Here is a 21,060-nt window from a genome sequence, read left to right on the forward strand (position 1 = left end):
TCAAGTAGGTTCTCATGTGAACTTCACCTGTTGGCCCCTGGCTACTGGGTGGTAGCCACCATTTGGTCTTCCCTTCCCTAGATCCTTGCAATGAATCTTCTTTCATGATAAAAGCTGGTACCCTGCCTCACCAAAGACACTATCTGCAGGTCCCCCCAAGTCCTGCCTCTGTTGCTGGTGCTAGCAGGCGTGCATGGCCAAACCTGTCAGCACTGCCACAATACCACTGCTGCCACTTACTCTAGCTACAGATATGCGCGACACTTTCTGTGTCTTCCTTGCCTGTCCCAAAGACTATAAAACAAAATAGGGCGCACACCTGAACCTGGTTGGCAATCTACTCGGGAGCCAAGTAAACAGGGAGCCTCTGAGTCCTAGCCTTCCTAGTCCCCATTTCATATTTTCTGCCTGTTGCCTCAATAGGCAGGAGGGTCCTGACACAAGTATCCCAGTCTTTGGTTCAGATGTTCTGGACTGTGTCCTGTTTTGTTTTTTCATTCTTTTGGGAGGAACCAACTTAAAGAGATTTAGGAGAACTGGTATGTGAATTTGAAATAGGCATATGTATACCTATGTTCCCTATGCCACCAAAATTAACTGGCAAAACACTCCTTTTATGTCTGCAGTCAGTTCTAACCTGCCAAGGAGAAGCAGATTTCCTGAGACTATTTGTCCAAGACTATTGCACTCACACTGGGGACCTGGAATGCTTGGTTTAATTGCCCATCTTAGAAACGGGAACCATTTGGTTTGGTCAAGAGATTGAGAATCCTGTGTTTCCAGCATACAAGGCAGTAGGGAACAAAGGCTTTGTTAGCCTAAGTTGACTTCAATCTTTCTTCTGCCACTTCTTGTCTACTCTGGGACTCTGTTCTCTTACCTTTGAATACTGGGGAATATTAAGTAGGATTGTTTGCATTGTTTTTAGCTTAGATCCTGAATCACAATCATTACTCTCTATTGTTTGCTACTAATAACAAAAATAGTTAAGTGTTTTTAATAGCAAAATATATGGCTGCAGTATTGTAACCTGTCTTCCTGTCCTTAGCCTCTTATTCACTGCTATCCATTTTTCATTGTGCTGCTACATTTATCTCCCCCAAACATTTTGGTCATATTACTCCCCTATGTAAGAATGTCAGATGGCTTCTTATTACTTACAAATGAAGTCCCTTTGATCTGGCCCCAACAAATCATTACCCCCTTTTCTTCACCACTGTTCTTCACACCTCCTCCACTCCAGTTAAAATCAGCCAGCATTCCTCACACATGCCCACATTCCAGGCACTGCCTGTCCCTTTATCTGGAATCCAGATCTTATCACTTCTTTGATGCCTGGCTCAAATGCTACCTCCTCCACCAAACCTCCCCCAACCCATAATAAACTCCATAGCTCTTGCTATACCACCGTGAGGCCCTCATCCTTTGTCATTACAAGGTATCTGTGTAAAACCTATGCTAAAATCACCTATATCAGGTGATTGGTGATGATATCTATCTGATTCATTTTCACAGTTCTAAACCAGGACTGCTTAACTCAGAGATACCGACATTTGGTGACAGAGAATCCTTTCTCTTGTGATGGGCTACTGTGTACATCATAGGATGTTTGGCAGCAATTCTTACCTCTATTTACTGGATTCCAGTAGTAGCACCAACCTCTGCTGCAACTTCCAAAAATGTCTCCAGACATTGCCAAATGTCCCCTGGAGGGTAAACCCACTCCCAGTTGAGAACCACTGCCCTAGGCTAAACTATGGAGGTGTGAACATGGATGGTTCTCAATAAACACTCAGGAAAGGAAGAAAAGAGTTTGACTTAGGCCCTTTCAAGTTTGAGAGGATTGTGGGATACATCGTTAATGATATTCTTTCAGTAATTGGAAACAGAAGTATAGAGTTCCTTTGGGAGCTCAGGACTGGAGATCAAGATTTGAATGCTACTAGCAACAGAATCAGTCATTTACCATGTTAGATAATTTTTAGGACCCTGGAGACAGGCATTCCAATAGTGGCCTAACTACTGTAAAATGTCACCATAACATCTTAACTCTCTGAACTTAAGTTCTCTCATTCTATAAAATGGGGATAATAATGTAACGTACATGAGTAAATTAGGTACTACACATAAAGTGGTTAGCAGAGAGCCTGGAATGCAGTCAGCACTTAATGTTAGTTTAAAGCTATTATTACTACTATGATTAATAATGTTGATTCATTTCCATCCTTTCAGAGATCATGACAGTGTTATTTCTGGTTTATAGGCGGGTTGTGGTTAGAATTTGTATCTTCTGATCCCCAGTTTTCATATGACATAATGCAAATGGAGTCTCCTTTACCAGACAGATGTTCATTTTTTATTTGGAAACTGAGGGTTAATTGCTACAGCAAAAATTCTTTCTCAATTAGCAGATATACCTCCACTGGGAAGTTCAGTAACTGCTGACTAAGCACTCTGGATAAGTAGATGTAGTAGATAGCAGATACATGATTCCTGTGTTGCTAAAACTACACACCTATTCGTAGCTCCCTAACACATAACCTCAAGGATTCTGTCCTTTAGGCTACACGAAACTAATTCACAAGTTTAGCAACCGGTCTCCGGCAGCACTTGGTTTTTGGAGTCAAGCTGTGACAGAAGCTCCACTGGACAACAGGTAGAGGAGGGGAAGCCAACTTCCTCCTGAGAAGTGATCCGCTAAGCAGATCCGTGAAGGCCAACCTACAGTAAGGCAAAATTATTCTCTTGCCTTACAAAATAAATACCAAAGAGATCAGGAAAACTTAGCTCCAAAACAACAAACTGAACTGGGAAAAAAATCTTTAACCTCTCCAAGCCTCTCTTTACTCATCTGCAAAATGAGGGTGTGGGATGAAATTTGTCTGGTCTCAATTAATGCTACCCACATTGGAAATGGATCAGTGGACCAGTCGACGTGGTGCAGGATTTTTGTAGCACTTACTGATCATTAACAAAATGCCTGATAACACATAAGTATACTTGGGTGTGGGGAGAAGGTTTAGGGAAAGGGATGTTTCTTTTTTCTTTTTTGTAAAAAAAAAAACACATTAGATCTTTTATTGTTATTGTTACTACTCCATGGGCTAGGTTTATTTCTTCGTTAGTTTATTCATTCATTCATTCATTCAACAATTATTGGCTGAGCCACACACTATGCACTGTGCTTGTGCTGGGACCAGGTACTCTTTGCTTTCAATAGGAGCTTCCTATTTAACCAGTTAGATCAATTCCTAGGTTGCTGGAGGCAGCGTATCTTTTCTCCTCCAGACGTGAATCTCTGTGCTGAATGCCATACGACTCCCTCGATCTGGTGATGAAATCCCCGCTCTCCATCCTTCCTCTCTCCCCTCCAGGCTATTCGCTGGGAAAACTCTCAGGGCGATTGTCACTCAGCTCACCCATCCACGTTTCTCGGGATGCGGCGTCTAAGCCTCCGCCCCCGGCTTCCTGTAGGTGGCGCCAAACGCCCTGGCGGGGAGGAGGGCTGCGCCCTGCGCCTCTGCGGCCGCCCGCTCCCTGCGCCCGCGCTCTTCCTGCTCTCTTGTGCGGTCTCCCCAACCTCCAAACCAGCTGAGTGCGTCTGAGGTGAAATCGTGCCAGACTTGGAGACGGCTGCCAGGTTTCTCTCAAGTCTTGGCTTAACAAAGGAAAGCAAATTACAAAAATGGAAATTTTTAAACTAGCGTTCAGTGGTATTCAAATCGACGTTTGGGTAGCACGCAGGCACAGACCGCATTCGTGCTATTTTGTGATTAAAATGATACCAAAAATACTTCCTTGCTTTGGTTTTCATCTTCTAAAACGACTTCTTCCCCTCTTCTAATTGCGCCCTTGCTCTTGGGAGCGGCAAACCCCTGACCGCTCCCGAATTGCTAACATTTGGATCTTGCCTCCACCGACTTTTAAAAAAGAATCGAACTTAAAACAAAACAAAAAAAATGTATGCACTTTTCAGCCTAGGGAAATACAGAAAAAGAAGTTTCTAGGCACTTTACCAGGAAAAGTGTGTTTTGTGTAAGGAACTACAAGTTCTATGACAGTGCATAAATCCTCTTTACGTTTCATCTTGATACAGGGAGAAAAACCTGAAACGCGTACTTGGCCAGAAACGCATTTACTTTGTTCTCCCCTGAGTCTGAATTGTGTGCTCTCACCTTAAAGAAAAAGGGGGGAGGGGGAGGATTTAAAGTGGCTCTCGAGTTGGGTCTTGAATGATTTTTCTTAATATAAAGTTGTGTAAAGAACCTGCACGCCCCTTTCTTAGTTTTGCAGTTGCTAGACAGGCCCTATCCCTAGTGGGTTTGTGGGAAAGGCTCTCCCGCCCCCACCCGGACACCCCCACTGCATCGTTTCTTTCCTTGGACGCTTTGCCGGTCTCCTTACACAGCTGTGTTTGTAGTGCCTGGAGACAGGTGGGGGAGTAGACTTGGAGCTGAACCTGCCAATTCCCTCTCTCCAAGGACTGTCTGAATAGCTATTAAAAGTTAAATATCATACACACACACACACACACAAACACACACACACACACACTTTTTTGTTTTTTGGGCTTTTTTGGTGGCGGTCACTTACCAGGCCTGTTGCTTGCGCAAGGGCAGCTGTGCCAACTTGCAGACTGAGATTGGATGTCAGAACCATTCTATTGTCTGGGTTCCCTAGCCCACATGAGTGTTACCTTGGGCCACTGCCACACTTTCTAGGCACTCTAGAAATCTGGTCCTGTTGCCTTGGCCCAGTAGTGGGCATGCTTATGAATCTTGGATGAGAGAAACTTCCATAAACCCAAGTCCACAAGAACACAGCCAATATTCAGGCTGTAGGTGCAGCAAGGGATCCACCATTTGTGTGGGGTTGAGACCACCCAAATTAGAGTTCTCCACCTGGCTCAAGTGATAGTACATATTGGGCTGGTAGTGCTTTTCAGATTTCAGAATAGAATCTGGAATCAGATGCAGAAGCTGATTTCTAATCTGGAATCACTGTCCTTACTATTGTGTCCCAAGGGCTTTGACCCTGAATACTCACCCCTCTTTAGGATCCCCTGCCTTTGCTGGTATTTTTTCCTCTTGTGAAATTTCTCTCCATTCTCTTCTTTGTTTAGCAAACTTAGTTTTCTTTTAAGACTTGACTCAAGTATGAACTCTCTGAAGTTTTTCATAGCCATGTCTGTGCCCCAGCCCCCTTGTAAAATTAATATTCCTGTCATCTTAAATGTAAGTTGGTAGCTTGATTTGTGTGATATACCATACTGTGTCACACATATCTTGTTTTATCCTTTTCTCTCCTTAGAGAATATTCTCTTTGCCCAGGCAGGGAACACGTCTTATTTACTTTATACCTCTTGCACTCAGTAAAATCTGTTGAATGATAAAGAAACATTTTTTTGGTTTCAAAGGGTCAATTTGTTTTCTTTCAGGTTCTCCTACTTCAACTGTCAGATATCTGTAATCATGTCTATAGAGTTGGGAAGAAAAATTTAAAGTTTATATTCTAGTCTGATCTTTTTCATAGCTCAGAGACATTCTTGGGGCTTATGGTTAAAAAAAATGTTTGATGAACTATAGGTGGAAAAATTCTGTATCCCCAGTATCTGATTATGCATTGCTTCATACAGAATCTACTGAGAGCAGAGCATCACCCCAAACTTGTGAGAACCATGTGGTACTTAATACTACTTTAGTATAGCCTTAAGAGTGAGACTGTCAAGTCATTACTCGTTAGACTTGATTCATTAAGTTGCTGAAGCTGGAAACCTGGAAATGTCCTTGGAACCTCCCTCTCCTCTTTCCATATCCAGTTGTTACCAAGTTAAGTCAACTCTTCTCTAAAATATTCTGAGATTCGTCCACTGCTCTCCATCCCTGCTGTGTTCCAAGCCATTATCACTTCCCACTTGGATAAATGCCAAAGGCTTTTAGTCTTTCTGCTTCTAGTCTTGACTCCCATCAGGTCATTCCCTGGCTTACCACCCTTCAATGAGTATGCTTTGCATAATCCTTTGCATGGTCTTGTGTGGTCTGCCTTCCACCCCCATCATTTTAGCGTCTCTCTCTCTCTCTCTCTCTCTGAATATATATCCTTCAGGTCTTTGAACTTGCCAAACTCTTGTCCACTTCAAGGCTCATCTATTGCTTTCCCCAGGAATACTCTTTCTCTCAGTGTGCACTCTTGAAACAGCACTTCCTTAGAAATACATCATAAGCTTCTCTTCTGCACTCCATCCCTTCTGGATAAATCAGATCACCATTACTGTCCCTCTTGATGCTCTGTTTTACCTTCATGTTGCTTACCACAGATTGCAATCATAAAATTATTTTGATTTATTTTGTGTCTTTCTATCCGCAGTAGATCACCAGAGGGCAGGATCATGTTTCTTGCTCAAAAGAGTCTACCTGTATACCCGGTGCTTAACATGGAACAGGTTGCAAGAAATACTTTTGGGTATTGCTATGATGAGAAATGCTAGCAAGTCATGTGTAATAGGTCCATGACACAAAAATAGTTTCAAGCAAAAAAAAAAAAGTGGGTGGTGGGGGCTAATTTGAAACGAGACTCAAAGATGTTTATGCACATGGAGCAAGCACAGAAGACTTGACTTATGATATGATATCCTGCGGCCTTTCTCCACTTATATTTGAAAAATAAGAAGAGAACAAGAACAAAAATATTTGTTTTACAGCTCTACCAAGATTCAGCCCTCCCCTTTCTCTCCCCCTTGCATCAAGTACATCCTGTACTTTTGGCAACATGTTGACTGGATATTTAAAAGCTGTGAACTGTTCTGAAAATTTCACATACTGGGTTATGGGCCATGTGTGTTTGATCAAAATTCAATTACTACACTGTACCATACTTGGAAACCTATCATCCCAAGTTATGAAGTATGACGAAATAGGCGAACCTAATTGGTTCAGTATGGGAACAGTATCAACCAAGCTTGTTATGATAAATAGCTTCCTGTGTTAAAGGTTCTCTAGAGCTTATAAGTATCTTGGCTCACCTCCTTCAGTGGAATAGGAATATTACTCCCAGGGACCCCCTCGATCATTGTCCCTCCAATGCAACTGCAGTTAGAGTTTTCTTCAACTTACTGCCCCTGAAAAAGAAAAAATGCAGTGCAATTCCCCCTCTTCCTTCTCATTTCTTCATTTAGAAATTGTGCACCTGATGACTTCTTTAGCTATTTGTCCCTTAGAAAAACCTTTCAAAACATATGAAGCATTCCAAATACAGGAAAAACAGAAATGATAGACTTCTTTATACCCACCACTCTGAATTAATAAATAATTGTGTGGTTTCCCCCCACCCACTAGTTTCATCAAGTCTTTTTATTTTTTATTTTTTTGCCTTTTTTTTTGGTGCTGGGGATCGAACCCAGGACCTTGGCCCTGAGCTATCTCCCTAGCCCCTGCCTTCTTCTTTTCATGTATCCTTTCTCCTCTTTCTTGGGGCCAAAGTTATACCACAGTATTTTTGAGATTTATAACTTAAGTCCTGAGATACTTAAACACACTTAAATCAAAAGAATGTACATTTTATTTCAGAGAAGTACCTGTAAGTTCTAAGTCTTTTCAGGTGTTGAAATGGACTCAGTGAGAATTTCTGGTTTATATCTTAGAAGAGATTTTAAGGATTCATAGAGGAGGATTGTTGGGCAAATAAGGAGAGAAGACAAGAAACTGCCTTAAGAATTCAGAGGGGATAACAAAATGAGATTTCCACACTTGTTGGTCATTATGGGCATACATACATAGTTTTTTTGGAAGGGACATTTTGGGTTGGGTTAGAAGTATTTCTAGTGATTCTAGTAAAGGGCAAAATATTGGGAATTTGCCATTTTAAGTTCTGAAAAATAATCAGTGACACTGGCATTATCCTCAGAAGTCAGCTTTAGGGCCAGGAAAATTTGCATATGTTTACCCTTAATTCACCTTGTCTACTTGTGGTTGCTTTCCTAAGTTTCCTCTCATTTTATTCACCCTTTGTAGTAGACTGTCCTGTTTAACCTGTTCACGAAAATACATGAGGCTAAATCTGCATTTCCCCCTTAGAACATTTTTTGCACTCCATAAGAACTCATTTTGGTAAAAAGCAAGAGCCTTAGTTTGTCCCTAACAATAATTCATCAATCACGAGCACCACAGCACAGGAATGATCGAGATCTTTGACGAAGGGATGCAGACTCACACAGAAGACAAGTGAATAGGTGGTGGGTTTAGTCGCTCCAAGTCACAGTCCTGTCAGGACTGACTGGAGACCTCCTCCTTGCTCTCTGCAGCACCAGTAAGTTTACTCGCAAGATTGCAATTAGTTTAAGAGTCAGGATTTCTAAAATGACCCACTTGCCATTCTTCTTTTGTACCAGGTGGATGTTTGTATCATAATCCCATTGTAATTTTCAAATAGAACTTCCAACAAGAAGTGCTCCCTGAGCGATATAAACTTCGAAAAATAGAATGTGACTGTAGGCACTTATGCTAATCTCCCTTTTGGCAAATCAGTCTTTTTTTTTTTTATTGTAGTGAATCTCGCTGATTGAATAGCATTGGAACTGCCAGAATAAATGCTATTATGTATGTTCAGTAATTAAGGGAATAGTCCTTGTCACTCTAATAGGGACCTGGTCTGCTTGCCTGTAATAAAGTTAAATGATAAAGAATTTCTGGATTGTACAGAAAAGTCAAGAGAAGTCGGTCACTAGCATGTGGTTACTCCATATGAACACTAGATAAGTGGGATGATTCATTTAAAAAGATGGTTGGGGCTGGGGCTGTAGCTCAGTGTAGAGCACTTGCCTGGCATGTGTGAGGCATTGGGTTCAATCCTCAACACCACATATAAATAAATAAATAAAATAAAGGCATAGTGTTCATCTACAACTAAAAATTTAAAAAAAGAGATTGACGAATTTAATAGCAAAAATATGCCCATTTTTCTAATTTAATAAAATAATTATTTCAAGGAAAAAACCTCTTTCATTTCTCTCTTTGGAAAGTGTTTATGGTTCCTTCATGAACCTCAGTGTATTATTTTATTTTGTTATTTTATTTTTTTCAGTGTATTATTTTAAAATATCCTTATTAAATACAGGTTGAACCCTACCATGGTAAATAGCAGTTTTAAGACAATTGTCTCAGTGACCACATTAACATCGTATTGTCAGAAAAATACTACCAAGCTTTGGAAAAGGCCACATTACATAATTTTGGATTGATGCTGAAGGAAAATTTCACTGTGGATTTAGTGGGCCAAAACGTGGTGTCCCATTGTTTCCTCTGATGTTTTCTATCGCTCTCCATATGTCCTTCTGTGTGTATTTATCTGTCTTGGCTACCGTATATCTTGTTGTCTCAAGCATGGCAGACATGGAGCCTGAGGGTACTAACAAGTTTTAGAGTAAACCACACCCCAAAATCATGATCTATAAGAGAACACTTTGTTTTCCTTAGAAGAAATGGAAGTGAAGTAGCTATTCTCTGCGAAGAAGAGAGAAGACTCTATCAACTATCTTCTTAAGAATTGGTTCTATGCTTTAGGAGATCTGAATCATAGATTAGCAAACTTTTTCTATAAAACTCCACAGAGTAAATATTTTCAGCTTTGCAGACTGTATGAGCTCTGTCATGATTCAACTGCTGCTGAAATACAAAAAAATACCATAGGTAACAGGTAAGTAAGTGACTGTGTTCCAATAAAACTTTATTTGTGGACACTGAAATTTGAATTTCATATAATTTTCCAATGTCAAGAAATTTTCTTTTTAAAGTTTTCTTCAAGGATTTAAAAATGTAAATCTACAAAAGCAGTGACAGGTCAGATTTGGCCCACAGGCTATCATTAGCTGATTCCTGATGCAGTTGATCATAATTTTGTTTCACTTATAAGTGTTTGATAGGCACCTACCAGTGCCAAGTTATTTTTTAAAGAATTCTAATAAATATTAAAATGTACAAGACATTGCATAAACCTTTAACATACGCATATATATTGAACTCTTCTATGTCAAAGGGACAGTCCTAGGTACTGGAGATATAATGGAGAGTAGCCAAGATACTGCCCCTACTCTCAGGAGTTTGGGTTATAATGACAAGAAGAAACACAACAGCCAGGAATTACAGGGATGGTGGTAGCATCTGGCCAACACAGTCTGACTTCAGGTAGCTTTGGGTGATTATTATTATTATTATTATTTTAGTTGTACCTGATTTTCCTTCCTCTAATCTCTCCTCTATACATTACTACTATATCTGAATCTTCTTCTTTTTTTTTTTTTATTCAGTGAAAGTAGACCTGTATATTTCACATAATATTAGGAATAAGGGGAAGCAGTGATATATACTAATGTTCTCTTTATAACACGGGTTATACTGAATTTCTTTTGTTGGTTGTTGCTGTGTTATTTTCATAGAGCACATTTTGTCTTTTCAAAAGCTAATTACTGTATCAGCTTACTTAAAACACAGTCCATATTGACAACATAAAATCCTGAGTAATAACATATTTTGTTACAAGTGAATTTATACATATATATTTACACTATTCTTATGGACAAGTTGGGCAGGCGTTGCTCAACCAAATTATAAGAACCGACCACATTCCTCGCATGTTGAATCTTCTGAATGTAGTGTATGGCGATGAGTCCTCCTACTGACAGGGAAGGTAAATACATGCTGAGAACAAATTTCTATAGCACTAAGGACCAATTGTCGACCCCTTTGCTATGGAAATGGTTCAATTCATCTGCCACCAGGTGACTAACTGCTTTCCCCAGAGCAGAGTATCCTGTTGGAGGCTAAACTCGGGTGTCTTCTCTTGGAAGAGTGAGCTCTCAGCAGGGTTGTTATCCAGATCGAACACAATGGGGGAGAAATCTTTCCACATTATTGAATCCATAAGTGACAGTCATCTTTGTTGACTGACTCAGATCAGTTCTTTTCCTACTGTCACCAAGACCTCGTGGGTGCCTTTGATGAGCACTCATACAGGATACAAATATTCTTGCACTCTGAGGCCATTCTGTGAGGTCTGGCATCCAATTCATCCTTTTTACCAACCTTCCAATCTTGTTCTTCCCACATTTTTTGGCTATCTAGCTAAATTACTCAGCACTACCCACAAATTGTGATAGATCTTTGCCTCTTTTTGTTTCCTTCCAGGCAAAGGGGATTTTCCATCCAGGCAAATTCTTCAGGTTCTATTGCAAGAATTATTTTTCCTTTTGTCCTACTGAGTTACAATGGAGGTGATACTCCCAATTTTTGTTGCTTCATGTTCCCGCAGATTTTTTCACTTCCTGTGTTACTTTTCAGAGGCGACTTCCCACAAACCTATTACAGTGAGTTGGAAGAAAAATGGCAGTACCTGTTGAGTAGGTAAGCTCTCCCATCTGCCTTCGTACAATCTCCCATTCAACACTTGCACTTGATTTTGGAGGATCGCTATGCACACTCAGTTTTATGGTTTGATGGATTAGATAATATGCAGTCAATAATGGGCAGCTCAGGCAATCCGGTCCCTTGGCATCCCATGACCATTCAGCCTTTACTAGCTAGGAGACATTTCTCAAACAGTGCAGCACTGTGTATTTGTGGAAGAGTGGCTGAAATCCTGATATCATTGGTCATAATTTTTCTTTGGTTTTGCTCCAAACCTTATGACTTGTATTCTGATTCTTCTATTGGCGCTATCTATTCAGTATCCTCATCAGCAGGTTGAGTGCCATGACTGTGCTACCTGCTTCCCATTCTGGACCAACTAGAAAACTGTCATTTGTTCTGGGACCTCATCAAACTGACAACCTTAGCTGTTACTTGGTAAATAGGTAAATGGGTCCAGCAGCTTGATTGTGGTATGAGTTGCCTCCAAAATCTTAAGAGGTCTTCTATGAATCTCTGTACTGAGGTAGCAGAACCCTGGAGTTTGGGGAAGTTTATCTTATACCTTTCCATATACAGGTGTTTTATCAAGGTGTCTAAGATCACAGGTACTTCTTATTTACAGTGTCTTAACAATACAATATCATCAATGTACAGAACTACCATGATGTCCCGTGGGATGGTGAGCCAATTGATGTCCTGGTGACAAAATTTCGACAGACAACCAGAGTTGCTATAGTCCTGAGATAAGATGGCACAGGTGAACTTTCATTTCTTGTTAGATGAATGCAAACTCTTCTGGTATTTTCTGCTTGTTGGGATAGAGAACAAAGCATTTGTCAGACTGATACCTGCAATCCAAGTGCCAGCCTCTGAGCTGATTTGCTCTAGTGAAGAGACCATATTTTAAAAAGTAATTGCAATTAAAGTGTGGCTGTATAACTAAATTTCAGAGAATTCATGGTCATTTTTCAAAACCCATACACCTTTAGCAGTGGCCATAGTGGTGAATTAAATGGGACTATGATAAAATTACCACTCCAGCATCTTTCAAATCTTATTTTTTTAATAGCTTAGTGAATAAAATTAAGGTGAACATCCTTGTGAGCAACCCTTGGTGGGTCAAGGACAAATTTACAAACCATTCGAGAAGAACTACGCATGCCTCAACCCAGTCAGCCCTCTCCCTTCAAAAGCAACTATCCTAACTTTGCCCTCATGATTACTTCTTTGCATTTTAAGCTATTATCACCCATGTATGTGTCCTTAATATTATGGTTTAGTCATGCCAAGTTTGAAGTTTATATGTCTGGGTCTGTTTTGTGTGTGTGCTGGAGATTGAACCCAGGGCTTCTACCACTGAGCTCCATCCCCAACCCCTGAATTTTTATCATATATTCATGAAACAATTCAATGTTTCTCTAGCCTTTGATTTCACTGTACTGGCAGCTGTATCCAGGGACACGACTGGACTCAGATTTAATTTTTTTGATAATACTGTAGGTGATGTGATCTTTCATCAGAAGGCATAAAATATTTGTCTGACTTTTGCGCTTTTCAAATTTTAGCATCTAGTGATGCTCAAGGCTTACACCCATTTACTTACTGGATACTTCAATATCATATTAATAAAACCTTACATTTTATTTTCATATTAGTTGGAATAATTTTATAAGGAAACACTTCTCCTTATCTACAGTTTTGTTAGCGAGTTCACTTAGAAAAAGAATCACTCAATTCTTTCCTTTAATTTACCCAGTTCTGAAGAAAGTGAATTGGGTTCCTTTTTATCCATAGAAAGTGACCAGTTAGTTGTTTTCTATCTTAATTTTGTCATAAACTCATGGACTGTAACGTATTTGATGAGTTTCAATCTGATGCAGTTGTTATTGGAGTTGAAATTCTCCCATCTTTGGCAAATAGTAGCCTTTCCAAGTTGGCCCCTGAATCTTTTGGACATGTCTCCAGTGATCTTTGATAGCTTCCTTGCTATCTGGTATGTCAAGATGTTTCAGGCACATCTTGTACATATTGTAACCCAGACTTGGAATCAGTCATTTCTTCAGAAATCCCTGGTTTCCTTTAGTGGGAAATGGTATTTTAAAACCACAGTCTGAGCCCTAGGGATGCTCATTATTACTGGGTTGGTCATAGTTTCTAGTACATACCGATATTTTCAATTTATATTCATACTCCAGGTTTTTTTTCTCTCTTAACTCCTTGTATAATACATCTTATCTTCTTTTTTTCCTATTGAGATTCTGGATTCTTAAGGACATGATTGAACTAGAATACCCCATAACAGTACGTTTGCTTTATACTACATCATAAATATAACAGTTCCTGAGTCAGCCAGGCACGTTATTGCAGCCTTGTAATCCCAGCAACTCAGGAGTCTGAGCCAGAAGGATGCCAAATTCAAGGCCAGCCTCTAGCCTCAGCACTTTTTCTGGGGTGTAGGTACTAGGGATTGAACCTAGGGGTGCTTTACCACTGAGCTACATCCCCAGTCCTTTTTATTTTTTATTTTAAGGCAGGGTCTCACTTAGTTGCTTAAGATCTCATGAAGTTGCTGAGGCTGGCCTCAAACCTGCAATCCTCCTGTCTTAGCCTCATAAGCTACTGGAATCAGAGGCATTCACCACTGTGCCTAGCGGTCCTTTCTCAAAAAATAAAAAGGACTGGGGATGTAATTCAGTGGTTAAGTGTCCTTGGGTAAAATCCCCAGTGCCAAAAAAAAAAAAAAAAAAAAAAAAAAAAAAGTTTCAGAGTAGCAATACTAATACTACCACAACCAATTATGATTACTGAAAATGTAATTTTTAAAATGATTTCATTTTACATATGATATTTCCATTTTCCCCATTTTAAAATAGCTGCACTCTATCTAAATTGTCAGATTATGTAAACACTATGTACTATGATCTTTCCCTTTTAACATTCAATTAGTCTTAGTTATTCAATGAAGTATGTGTTTAATACTCATCATCAGTTCTTATGTCCATGATTATCAATCCCCAGTCCTTTTGGTTGTTTGAAGCTCATTAGCCAAGACTGTGCTATCCCTTAGAATTTTCTACCATAAGGGACATGTTCTATATCCATACCATCCAACATGGTAGTCTCCAAATGTAGCTCCGGAGCACTTGAAATGTAGCTAGCTTGACTAAAGAACTGAATTTTTAATTTTACTTCATTTAATTTGTTACCATTAAAATGTAAACCACCACATGTGACTAGTGGCTACCATGTTGGTCAGCTTAGCTCCTGTAGATTTCTTAGGAAGGGCTCATGGGAACAATATTCCTTGAGTTCTTGGTATGTTGATAACAGTTTGCTTCCACCTTTTTTATTTATAGATTTTTAAAATAGAAAACCCTTGACTCTCATTTCCTTTTTTTTATTAAAATTATTTATTTATTTTAAAATTTTTTACAGACTGCATTTTGATTCATTGTACACAAATGGGGTACATCATTTTGTTTCTATGGTTGTGCACGATGTAGATTCATGCCATTTGTGTAATCATACATGTATATAGGGTAATGAGGTCTGTCTCATTCCAGCATCTTTCATACCCCCTCCTTCTCATTTCCTTCTACATAATCTAAAGTTCCTCCATTCTTCTCTCACTCCCCACACCCCACTTACTCCCATTATATATATATATATATTTTTTTTTTTTTTGAGGACCTTAAATGTGATACTTCATTTGCCTCTGTCATAAAAACTTGCTTTTGGGAATTATTATTATTTTTTTGGTGCTGAGGATTGAATCCAGTGCCTCATGTATACTTGGCAAGTGCTCTGCCAATGAGTTATATCTGCATCCAAAATACTTTAGAAAAACATGACATTATAAATTTTCCCTTATAATCATATGTACTATTTGTTTGAAGGCCTGAAATATTTTTCTATTTCCTCAAAACTCTGTGGTTTTACTAGAATATGTCTAAATGCTTTGGTATACACTTCATCACAATCAACTGCAAATGATAACTTTATTAATTATGAATGCCACTGCATGCCATGGATCACCCAGGATCCCTTTTATGTCGTTGTGGTTGGCAGAGAGTTCAGCACTTTGTTCCTTCCATGGACATGATCCAATTAATCTCTAAATCCAATTTTTAAGAATCTGTTTCTTAAGATCATTCCTTGCACAATCTGTATCAGTTAGTGTCCAGAGAAGAGACAGAAACCATAGCAATAATTAGAACAGAGAGCATTTATTATAAAAGAAGCTATAACTTATTAGATGTCATGATGAGTATAGATCTTTCTTCAGGCACAGATTGTGCTCTTTTGACATTCAATTTCAAATACTGTTTTTTTTTTAATTTCAAGAAATATTTTATACTTGGCTTACTCCTTGGGGTTCTTCAGGGACTCCTATTATCCGTATCTTGGATTGTATTTGACCATCTTCAATATTTGTCATTTTCTCTTGATTTCTTTTCATGTTTCCTTATGTTTTATTGTAAATTTTCCTTCTTTAAACCCTCCAATTTTGAAGGCATTGCTTGTTACATTTATTTGTTTTTCTGTTTCTCGTGCTATAATCTTCATTTAATTATTTTTCTTTTATTGGTAATTTTTCCTTGAGTTCTGTCATGTCATTTCTGAGTTTTTCTAATTCTGAATTATGTTGTGTTATTTATGTCATATTATTTTCTTAATTCCTTTTAGCTAATTTTAAAATAATATGTTGCAGTATTGACTTGATTTTGAGCATGCTTTCTTTATCTGGAGGGATATTCCTTGCCTCTTTTCCTCCATCTCCTCCTTCTCATTTTCTTCTTCCTCCTACTAATAATAACCTAATATGGGCTTTAATCTTTTCTTTTCTTTTTTTTTCAGGCAGGGTCATGCTGTGTTGCTCGAATTGGGCTTGAATGGTGATCCTCCAGCATCAGCCACCCAAGTAGCTGGGATTACAAGCATGTGCCACCATGCCTGGTTTGGGATTTGATCTTGATATTTTTTGGTTGGCTGCTCATTTCAATATACATTTAGTTTTATTGAACTTTAAAAAGGAGGCTTATTCCAGATAGATTTCCAACTTTACAGAACTTCCTTTCCTGTCCACCCTTTCCCCCAACCCCAGAGTTAAGAACTATGATGGCTTGTTTTCTGAGATTTCTGGCTGTTTCCCACCCCATTGTGATCTGGACTTTCCTTTTCATTTATCTCTATTGCTTCTATCCTGCTCCTATCCTCTTCCACTCCCAGCAGTTTCTCCTGTGGGGTTTGGTTCTGGAAGGGAGCCCTGTTGGATCTGTTTCAAGATCTCAGAAGGCTTGGACTGCCCTAGCCCCTTGAAGGCCTCACTCCTGGTCCCTAAGCACTCAACCACCATTAGAGTTCCTGTGTCTATTCCAAATGGACATGTTGTACTTTGAGTCAGGATCTGTTGCCTTTTGGGGGAGTTTTTAGCTCATCATTCATTATTACTTTCTCTGATTTCTCCAAGGCAGATGCTGATAACGTAGATCTTGTTACTGTTGGTGTTTTTCCCCTGACCCATTTGTATTTGGGGGTTTGTGGAATACACTGTCACTTAGGTTGGTATTGGGGATTGAATCTAGGAATGTTTTACCACTGAGTTACATCCCCAGTCCTTTTAATTTTTTTTTTTTTTTTTTTTTTTTTTTTTTTTTTTTGAGACAGAGTCTCTTTAAGTTGCTTAAGACCTCACTAAGTTGCTGAGGCTGGCCTCAAACTTGTGATCCGCCTACCTCGGTCTCCTTAGTCTCTGGGATTTCAGGCATGCATCTCTGGCCTAAATTTCATGTATTACTTGACCCTCCCAAGTCCTTACTCATTTTCCCACATTTTAAAATTGGTGCATTATTGTACATAATGATGGAATTTATTATTCCATATTTGTGCATGCACATAATGTAACAATATAATTTGGCCAATGTCCTCCCCAGCACTTTTCTCCTTGGTCCCCCACCTCCCACCCTTGGTCTCTTTTCCTCTACTGATCTTCCTTGGATTTCCATGAGATCTTCCCCCACCTTTCCTTTCCTTTTCTCTCTCTAGCTTCCATATATGAGAGAAAACATACATCTCTTGATCTTCTGAGTTTGACTTTCTTCACTTAAAATAATGGTCTCTAGTTTCATCCATTTTCCTGCAAGTGACATAATTCCATTTTTCTTTATGGCTGAATAAAACTCCAGAGTGTATATATACCACATTTTCTTTATTCATTCATCCATTGATGGGCATCTAGGCTGGTCCTATAGTTTGGGTATTGTGAATTCTGCTTCTGTAAACATGGGTATGTATATATCACTGTAGTTTGATGGCTTTAATTCTTCAGAATAAATACCAAGGAGTGGTATAGCTTGGTCATATGGCCTAGTCTTTTTTAAAAAATTAAACTCTTATTAATTAACTAAATCAAAGCCTATGTATTAAATATTTAAAATAGTTCTTTTTAAGACTTCCTTTTAATGGTGACTTTCTTTTTAAAAAAAATTGTTCTTTTAAGATATACATGACAATAGAGTGTATTTTGACATATTATACACATATGGAATATAACTTCCCATTCTTGTGGTTGTACATGATGAGGAGTTACACTGGTTGTGTATTCATGTAAGAACATAGGAAAGTTATGTCCAGTTCAGTCTACTGTCTTTCCTATTCCCATTCCTCTCCCTTCCCTTCATTCCCCAATGCACTTCTTTTCTTCCCTCCCTATTCTTATTCTTTGTTAGCCTCTGCATATCAGAGAGAACATTCTTCTATGCCTAGCCTTTTGAGAAACCTCCATACTGATTTTCATGGTGGTTGTACTAATTAACAATACCATCAACAGTGTAAAAGTGTTCCTTTTTCTCCACATCCTCTCCAGTATTTATTACTCTTTGTATTCTCGATTATTGCCATTCTAACTGGTGTAAGATGAAATCTCAGTGTAGTTTTGATTTGTATTTCCTTAATTGCTAAAGATGTCGAACATTTTTAAAATGTTAGTTGATCATTTGTATTTATTTTTTTGGAAGTGTCTATTTAATTCGTTTGCCCATTTATTAATTGAGTATTTGATTTTTTGGTGTTTTGTTTTGAGTTCTTTATTTATTCTAGATATTACTCCTCTCTCAGAAGAGTAGGTGGTAAAGATTTTCTTCCATTCTATAGATTCTTTTTTCATGTTACTAATTACTTCCTTTTCTGTGCAGAAGCTTTTTAGTTTGATGCAATCTCATTTATTAACTCTTAATATTATTTATTAACTCTTAGTATTATTTCCTAAGTTTTAGCAGTCCTATTGAGAAAGTTGCTGCCTGTGTCTATATGTTGGAATGTTTACCCTAGGTTTTCTTCTAGGAGTTGCATAATTTCTGGTCTAATTCCTAGGTCTTTGTTCCATTTTGAGTTGATTTTTTGTGGAGGGTGAGAGTTAAGGGACTAGTCTCATTCTTCTATATATGGATAAACAGTATTGCCAGCACCGTTTTATTTTAAAGGTTGTCATTTCTGCAGCGTTTATTTTTGGGAATTTTTGTCAAGGATCAGATAACTGTAGATGTGTGGGTCTGTCTCTGTCTTCTCTTCTGTTCCTTTGGTTCTGTGTATCTGTTCTTATGCCAGTACCATGAAGCTTTTGTTACTATTGCTCTGTAATATAATTTGAAGTCTGGTATTGTGATGCCTCCAGCAATGCTCTTTTTGGTTTGAAATTGCTTTGTCTATTCTTGGTCTATTTTTCTTCCAAATGAATTTTAGGTCTGCTTTTCTTTTTCTAGTTCTGTGAAGAATATTACTGATATTTTGATGGAGATTGCATTGAATCTGTATATTGTTTTTGGTAGTATAGTTATTTTAACAATATTAATTCTGCCTACTTATGAACATTATCCATTTTTTTCCTTCTCTTGTTTAATTGCTTGGGCTAGAATTTCTAGCACCATATTAAATAGGAGTGGTGAGAGTGGAATCCTTCTCCCAGATTTTAAAAGAAATACTTTCAGTTTACTATGAGGTTAGCTTTGGACTTTTCAGATATGGCCTTTATGATGTTGAAGTTCCTCCTATTCTTAGTTTCTTCAGTGTTTTTATTATGAATGGGTGCTGAATTTTGTCAAAGACTTTCTCTGTATCTACTGAGATAACTAAGTGACTTTTGTCCTTAATTCTATTTATTCAATGAGTTACATGTATTTATTTACATATATTAAACCATCCTTACATCTCTGGAGTAAAACCAACTCAGTTGTAGTGCAATATCTTCTTAATATGTTGTTATATGTGATTTGCTAATATTTTATGAAACATTTTGCATCTAAGTTCAGATATATTGGTAGTCTGTAGTTTTCTTTCTTTAATATGTGCTTACCTGGTTCTGGTATGTGTGTGATACTGGGCTTCATGGAATGAATTTGGGAAGTGTTCCATCCCTTTCTATTTCATGGAATAATTGGAGAAGAGTTGGTACTAGTTCTTTAAAGATTTTGTAGAATTCATCTGAGAATCCATTTGGTCCTTGGATTTTCTTTGTTGGAGGTCTTTTTATTACTGCTTCTAGCTCATTGCAAGTTATTGGTCTGTTTAGGTTTTCTATGTTTTCTTGATTCAGTTTTGGCAGATCATATTTAACTAGAAATGCATTCATCTCTTCTTGGTTTTCCAATTTATTGGAGTATAGGTTTTCAAAATTTTCCCTAATGATCCACTGATTTCTGTGATGTCTGTGGTGATTTTTCCTTTTTCATCCCTAATTTTTTTTTAAATTTGGGTTTTCTCCTTTTATCTTTTGGTTAGTTTGACTGAGGGCTTATCAATATTGTTTATCTTTTCAAAGAACCAACTCTTGGTTTCATTGATTAAGAAATTTCAATTCTGTATTTTTTATTCTCAATTTTATTGATTTTGGCTCTGATCTTAATTATTTACTTCCTTCCACTATTTTGGGAATTGGTTTGTTCTTGTTTTTCAAGAGCCTTGAGAGGCATCATTAGGTTGTTTATTTAGGATCTTTCTGATTTTCTTATGTAGGCACTCATATCTATAAACTTTCCTCTCAGAACTGCATTCATATTGTCCCAGATGTTCTGGTATTTTGTGCCATGATTTTCATTTGAGTCTAAGAATTTTTTAATTTTTCCCTTGATATCTTCTATTACCCATTCATCATTCAAAAGTGTATTGTTCAATCTCCATGTGTTTATAAAATTTCTATAGGGTTTTGTCATGTTGATTTCTAATTTCATTCCATTATGATAAGATATAAGAAATTATATTTTTTCTTTTGTATTTTCTAAGCATTACTTTGTGGCCTAAAATATGGTCCATTTTGGAGAAGTTTCCATGATTCGCTGAGAAGGGAATGTATTCAGCTGTTGTTGGGTGATACATTCAAAGTTATTATAGAGACATGTTTATTAATTCCTGCCATTTTGATTTATTCATTTCTGATGTTTAATTTGATCCTGTTTCTCATCTGATTAGCTACTATTCAAATGAGATTTGTTCATTTGTGAGCTTTGGGGTTTGTTTCTGATTTCTTCTCTGTGAAATATTACTTAAGTAAGTTCTCTAGTGCAAGTTTAGTAGGCATGAATTCTTTCAGTTTCTGCTTATCTTGGAAGGTTTTTATTTTGACTTTGAGTTTGAAGGATAGATTTGCTGGATATAGCAATCTTGGTTG

At 38.0% G+C, this 21,060-nt stretch overlaps 1 long non-coding RNA gene across 1 annotated transcript; it reads left to right on the top strand.

Annotated features, from left to right (window-relative positions):
* Positions 1 to 11,327: 11,327 nt before the first annotated feature.
* On the top strand, positions 11,328 to 16,756 carry LOC124975543 (uncharacterized). Its single transcript, XR_007106903.1, has 3 exons — positions 11,328 to 11,393; positions 12,054 to 12,156; positions 16,257 to 16,756. It is a non-coding gene; the product is annotated as an uncharacterized LOC124975543 (long non-coding RNA).
* Positions 16,757 to 21,060: the final 4,304 nt, after the last annotated feature.

Source organism: Sciurus carolinensis, chromosome 1, assembly GCF_902686445.1.
Source record: "Sciurus carolinensis chromosome 1, mSciCar1.2, whole genome shotgun sequence".
Lineage (NCBI taxonomy): Eukaryota > Metazoa > Chordata > Mammalia > Rodentia > Sciuridae > Sciurus > Sciurus carolinensis.